The sequence below is a fragment of the Leuciscus leuciscus genome (assembly GCF_965113295.1).
Source record: "Leuciscus leuciscus genome assembly, chromosome: 25".
NCBI lineage: Eukaryota > Metazoa > Chordata > Actinopteri > Cypriniformes > Leuciscidae > Leuciscus > Leuciscus leuciscus.
In genome coordinates this window covers 2477384-2484587 of record NC_138724.1, presented here as the reverse complement: position 1 = coordinate 2484587, position 7204 = coordinate 2477384, and positions in this window count along the sequence as shown.

The window sequence follows — 7204 nt, the reverse complement described above, 5'->3', positions numbered from 1 at the left end:
AACCCTGGGGAACACCTGTGGTCAGCTGATGTGCTCTGGATACCTCACCTCTCCATGCGACCTTGAAGGACCTACCTGTGAGATAGGACTCAAACCAGTGGAGTGAAGTTCCTGTGATGCCCAGTGATGAGAGGGTGGACATAAGGATCTGATGATTCACCGTGTCGAAGGCAGCAGACAGATCCAGGAGAATGAGGACTGAAGATTTGGAAGCAGCTTTTGCGATCCGTAGGGCTTCTGTGACTGACAGTAATGCAGTCTCAGTTGAATGTCCTTTCTTGAAGCCAGATTGGTTGACATCCAGCTGGTTGTTTAGAGACAAGAAGGATGTTAGTTGGTTGAAGACAGCTCTTTCAAGTGTCTTCGCAATGAATGGTAGGAGAGAGATAGGTCTGTAATTCTCTACAAATGATGTGTTTAGCGTTGGTTTTTTCAGCAGTGGAGTAACCCGAGCCTGCTTGAATGCTGTAGGGAAGGTGCCAGTATGGAGGGATGAGTTGATGATGTGTGTGAGTGATGGTAGAAGTGTGGGAGAGATGGCTTGTAGAAGGTGTGAGGGGATGGGGTCAAGCGGGGAGGTGGTAGGGTGACTGGAGAGGAGAAGTGTAGATACTTCTTCCTCGGTTAGCGAAGAAAAGGAGGACAGAGGGGTATTGGCTGTGGAAGGGGTCGGTCTGGGTTCCTGTGTGTGTGGAGCTGAGAACTGACTGCTGATAGCTGTTGTTTTGTTGGTGAAGAAGTGCGCAAAATCGTCAGCAGTTAAGGAGGAGGCGGGTGGTGGTGGAGGTGGACAGAGGAGAGAGTTGAATGTCTTGAAGAGTAATCGTGTGTTGGAGGAGCTGTTGATCTTGTTGTGGAAGTATGAAGATTTTGCAGCATGAACATCAACAGAAAAGGAGGAGAGGAGAGATTGATACATACTCAGGTCAGATGCGTCTTTTGATTTGTGCCATTTCCTCTCCGCTGCCCTGAGTTTGGTCCGGTGTTCCCGAAGAACCTCAGATAACCAGGGGTTAGAGGGAGTAGCGCGTGCAGGCCTGGAGGAGAGAGGGCAGATAATGTCTAGAGAAGAGATTAGAGTGGAGCATAAGGTGTCCGTTGCGGTATTCACATCCAGAGATGAGAATTGTGAGGGTGGGGGAAGAGAGGATGACACGGCAGAGGAAAGATGGGAGGGGGAAAGTGAGCGCAGGTTTCGTCTGAAAGTGACTGGTGGTGGGGGTGGTGGTGCAGGGGTAGAGAGTTGTAGACTGAAAGTAATGAGGAAATGATCTGAAACGTGGAGAGGTGTCACCAGGATGTTTTCTGTGGTGCAGTTGCGTGTGTAAACCAGGTCCAGTTGGTTGCCTGATTTGTGAGTAGCTGTGGTGATGAGTCGTTTGAGATCGAAAGAGGCTAGGAGAGAGGTGAAGTCCGTTGCATGTGGCTTTTCGAGATGAATGTTGAAGTCACCGAAGACTAGAAGTGGGGTGCCGTCCTCAGGGAAAGTGGACAGCAGCACATCCAGCTCATCTACAAAGTTACCCAGCTGACCTGGGGGGCGATAAATGACTACAATATGGATTTTAATGGGAGTTGTAAGTGTAATAGCATGATATTCAAATGAGTTGTTGTTGCATAGAGAAGAGAGCGTGGAGTATTTGCAATTGTTAGAAACGAGAAGCCCTGTACCCCCACCTCTCCCAGACTGGCGAGGGGAGTGGGAGAAGGAGAAATTGCTAGAGAGAGCAGCAGGGGTTGCTGAGTTTTCTGGACGAATCCAGGTCTCAGTCAGGCCCAAGATACTAAGAGTAGAATGAGATGCAAAGGCTGGAATGAAGTCAGCTTTATTGACTGCTGACTGACAATTCCATAGACCCACGGAAAGAGAGAGAGGAGTATGTGAGGATGTGAGGATGGGACGCAGATTGGCAGTATTGCGCTGTCTATTGTGCGTGATGAAAGGACGTCGCCGAGAGATAACAGGAATGTATTGAAAGCACATGTTGATTAAGGTGAACGATAAGATAAGTAGAGGAAAAAAGAAGGGAAGAGGAGATACGTAAGTGCCTTTCTGGTGTCCTTGCTCGGTGGAGTCGCGCAGGTAGAGTCGCTGGTCTTTACCCGAGTCGGTCTTCACACGAGGAGGCTGACCACGAGAGCTGAATGCTTCCGCTGTCGCTTCCGCGGCAGCGTGCAAATTACACAGATATACAGATAATGCTCTCACCGCTTGAGTGAGTACAGCTGTTTCGTTCGGGCAATTAAGTCAATAACGCCAAAATGTGTCAAATCTAAAGTGCTAGGTGCAAGGGCTTAAGTTACGTGCAAATTAGATTGCTATAAACATTTACATTTGTTTCATTTGCGGCTATTTCTCTAAAGTGCCAATGCGTCTAACTGAAATACAGGATTATGTGAAATTAAAATTACAAAATAACAAGAGAATCGAAGATGGCCTTACCTTGACTAAAATACAGCACTGAAATATCAGGAGAACAAGGTATTCTAGAGAAAACCACTTGCGAGCTGCGTGCCTCTAGTATGCTGCCCGCTGGTCCTATTGAAGTGATCTGAAGCCCTTCTATTTATATCTATCAATTCTTACAGATGCTGTTTCGTTCGGCCAATTAAGTCAATAACGCCAAAATATGTCAAATCTAAAGTGCTAGGTGCAAGGGCTTAAGTTACGTGCAAATTAGATTGCTATAAACATTTACATTTGTTTCATTCGCGGCTATTTCTCTAAAGTGCCAATGCGTCTAACTGAAATACAGGATTATGTGAAATTAAAATTACAAAATAACAAGAGAATCGAAGATGGCCTTACCTTGACTAAAATACAGCACTGAAATATGAGGAGAACAAGGTATTCTAGAGAAAACCACTTGCGAGCTGCGTGCCTCTAGTATGCTGCCCGCTGGTCCTATTGAAGTGATCTGAAGCTCTTCTATTTATATCTATCAATTCTTACAGATGCTGTTTCGTTCGGCCAATTAAGTCAATAACGCCAAAATGTGTCAAATCTAAAGTGCTAGGTGCAAGGGCTTAAGTTACGTGCAAATTAGATTGCTATAAACATTTACATTTGTTTCATTCGCGGCTATTTCTCTAAAGTGCCAATGCGTCTAACTGAAATACAGGATTATGTGAAATTAAAATTACAAAATAACAAGAGAATCGAAGATGGCCTTACCTTGACTAAAATACAGCACTGAAATATCAGGAGAACAAGGTATTCTAGAGAAAACCACTTGCGAGCTGCGTGCCTCTAGTATGCTGTCCGCTGGTCCTATTGAAGTGATCTGAAGCCCTTCTATTTATATCTATCAATTCTTACAGATGCTGTTTCGTTCGGCCAATTAAGTCAATAACGCCAAAATGTGTCAAATCTAAAGTGCTAGGTGCAAGGGCTTAAGTTACGTGCAAATTAGATTGCTATAAACATTTACATTTGTTTCATTCGCGGCTATTTCTCTAAAGTGCCAATGCGTCTAACTGAAATACAGGATTATGTGAAATTAAAATTACAAAATAACAAGAGAATCGAAGATGGCCTTACCTTGACTAAAATACAGCACTGAAATATCAGGAGAACAAGGTATTCTAGAGAAAACCACTTGCGAGCTGCGTGCCTCTAGTATGCTGCCCGCTGGTCCTATTGAAGTGATCTGAAGCCCTTCTATTTATATCTATCAATTCTTACAGATGCTGTTTCGTTCGGCCAATTAAGTCAATAACGCCAAAATGTGTCAAATCTAAAGTGCTAGGTGCAAGGGCTTAAGTTACGTGCAAATTAGATTGCTATAAACATTTACATTTGTTTCATTCGCGGCTATTTCTCTAAAGTGCCAATGCGTCTAACTGAAATACAGGATTATGTGAAATTAAAATTACAAAATAACAAGAGAATCGAAGATGGCCTTACCTTGACTAAAATACAGCACTGAAATATCAGGAGAACAAGGTATTCTAGAGAAAACCACTTGCGAGCTGCGTGCCTCTAGTATGCTGCCCGCTGGTCCTATTGAAGTGATCTGAAGCCCTTCTATTTATATCTATCAATTCTTACAGATGCTGTTTCGTTCGGCCAATTAAATCAATAACGCCAAAATGTGTCAAATCTAAAGTGCTAGGTGCAAGGGCTTAAGTTACGTGCAAATTAGATTGCTATAAACATTTACATTTGTTTCATTCGCGGCTATTTCTCTAAAGTGCCAATGCGTCTAACTGAAATAAAGGATTATGTGAAATAAAAATTACAAAATAACAAGAGAATCGAAGATGGCCTTACCGTGACTAAAATACAGCACTGAAATATCAGGAGAACAAGGTATTCTAGAGAAAACCACTTGCGAGCTGCGTGCCTCTAGTATGCTGCCCGCTGGTCCTGTACTTCTCCTTCCATCACCAGAGCCTGCTCGGAGTTTACTACCGTGTTTACTACCCCGTTGAACCTGGGCGGGCACGACCCGAACTGAATTCTGTACCCTTTTTCCACTGTACGCAGGACCCAATCTGAGACATTTGGCAGAAGTTTCCACACTGCCAGAAAATCTACTAAGGGAACCAGCCTCTCGAGGCTGGTCTCTGGTGTTCTTTGAGCGGCCAGCTCGGTGAACCGAAACGGCGCACCGGCCGGAAGCAACCGAACTGACCCACTTCGAGCCCTCCTCGGAGGGTGCGATCTTCCCCACGCCGCTACGTTTCCGGGCGGACATGGAGATGTGTACTCGCTGAGCATCGCTGCGCCCTGAAGCACCGGAGGTGGCAGGGTTGGCAACATGGCCCTCTGATGGCACCGAGAGGAAACGGGTGCCTCGACACACCGATTCCCTTCGGAGGGGACTACCATCGAAATCCTGACACCCTCGGGCGTCAGGACTTCTTCGTCGAGGCCTTCCTGGAGATAATCACAGTCCTCAGATCTGCTCTACCTCGGGAAGACCTCGGCTGAGCGCGCTGTCCCGACCCCCAGTCTCTCTGTGGGGGAGCACGGGCAGCCACGCTCACTTTTTGCTGGGCTCTATGAGAGGAGGACGTACTCGCCTGGGGCTGCTCCCGCCCAGCAGACCCAGAGACATAGATTTTTCGGGGAAGAAATTTCTGAAATGCAGCTGCCTGCTTTTTCGTTTCTTGAAATCTTTCAACGACCGAGTTCACTGAGTCGCCAAAAAGACCGGCAGGGGAGACAGGGGCATCTAACAAAAACTTTTTGTCTCTTTCTTTGATGTCAGATAGATTTAGCCAGAGATGCCTCTTCGTGGCCACCAGTGCTGCCATAGAGCGGCCGATAGATTTTGCCGCTTCCCTGGTGGCCCGAAGAGACAAATCAGCTGCCCTCCTGATCTCTGCTATCGTTTCTCTCCCCACTTCTTCACATTCATCATCTATATCTTTCAGTAAGTCAGCCTGATATGCCTGTAGGACCGCCATAGTATGTAAACTGGCGGCCGCCTGACCTGCTGCTGAGTACGCCCTACCCACTAAAACCGATGTCGTTTTTACTGGTTTAGTGGACAGCTGCAGGGCTTTCAGCGACGATGCAGACTCAGGGGAGAGATAGCTCGCAAGCGTCTATTCCACCTGAGGCATCGCCGCATAACCATGTTCTTTTAACCCTAACCCTACCTCGACACCTCAGTGTGGAGGTCAGGAAAGAACGGTAAGCCCCGCTTTGGAGGTTGAGATCTAGATGGCAGAAATCGTTCATCTAATTTGCTATTTGACTGACATGCTCCAGTCCCAAACACATCACACAAAGCTCGTGTGTATCCCCACCTGTGATAAAACGAGGATATGTATATATTGAGAGACAAACACACATCAAATAGACAGAAACGATTTCACATAGAGCGCTTGTGAAGACACAGAAGCTGACATTGTTTGGTCCAGGGGTGCTTTATAGTTTCCTGGTCAATGACATCACCCGCCTATGACGTCCCGTCACGCCATTGGACTGATTTCACGAGTGCTTCATAACGCGATCACGCAGGGGCGTTCCCGCAGCGCTTGACGCAGCGCGAGTTCCCTTGAAAGGGAACCCAAGTAACTTGAAAGAGTGGTCTTGTCTGAATTCAGTTATGTAAAAGACATGTGACCTTCTAGTGGTGAAGTATGGAAGTGCAACTAAAGAGATTGACTTTCCTACAGTTAATAATATAGATAATATTGTAGTGGCAAGTTTTACAGGGACAAGCACTACTCACATTTTCTCCACATTTTAGTCCAGTTTAGTAAGAGATATAAGATTATATGTTAACTTAGTACATCATAATAAAAGAATAAAGTTTGTGAAAGGTTTGATGTTGTGTAGTTTGTGATCCTCCATCAGCAGCTGCAGTTTCTCTCAGCTGTATCAGTGCAGTCACTGTGACGTCTGACTGACAGAGGTTTTTGTACGACTCTTTATCACTGTGTGAACACCCATTTACCACTGATACTGTGATAACTCTTACAGTAATAATCTCCTGTATCTTCAGTCTGGACTCCACTGATGGTCAGAGTAAAATCTCGTCTTGATCCACTGCCACTGAATCTAGATGGAGTTCCAGTATAACGGGTTGTTGCTTCATATATGAGGAGTTTAGGAGCTTCTCCGGGTTTCTGTGAGTACCAGACTAAACATTGATAACCACCCCACACATGCACATCACTGCTGGTTTTACAGTTTATTCTGACTTCTTCTCCTGGTTGAACTGCTGTTATTGATGGACTCTGAGTTACAGTGATCTGTCCTCTACACTCTGAAAGAAAACACAAGCAAAAATTTAAATGATATATATTTCACATTTTAAGATAATTAATAATTATTGTAAAAACTGTATTACACAAACCTTGAATAAACAGTGCAATGGTCCAGATGAAGATGTTGATTGTGTTCATTGCTGTAGTTTAGTCTTGTGTGATGATGAAGATTGTGTTCTGTTCTGCTCTCAGTCATGAAGTGTTAAACTCACAGCACTATAAACACTCTCAGAGCACTGAAGCATGTGCTGACAATGCAAAGAAGTGGGCAGGATTTACAACAGCTTGTGCTGATAACAAACTAATATACACTAGAGTTACAGAATCATGACTTTATTTTGTATTTTTATTGTGACTCCTGAGACACTGAGGATGTGCAGATGAACGTCCATCTCTGTGTCCATATTCAGTCATGTGACCATCATCACTGCTACACTTCCACTAGATGAACCGCCATCACTAAAGTAAGATCATGAAT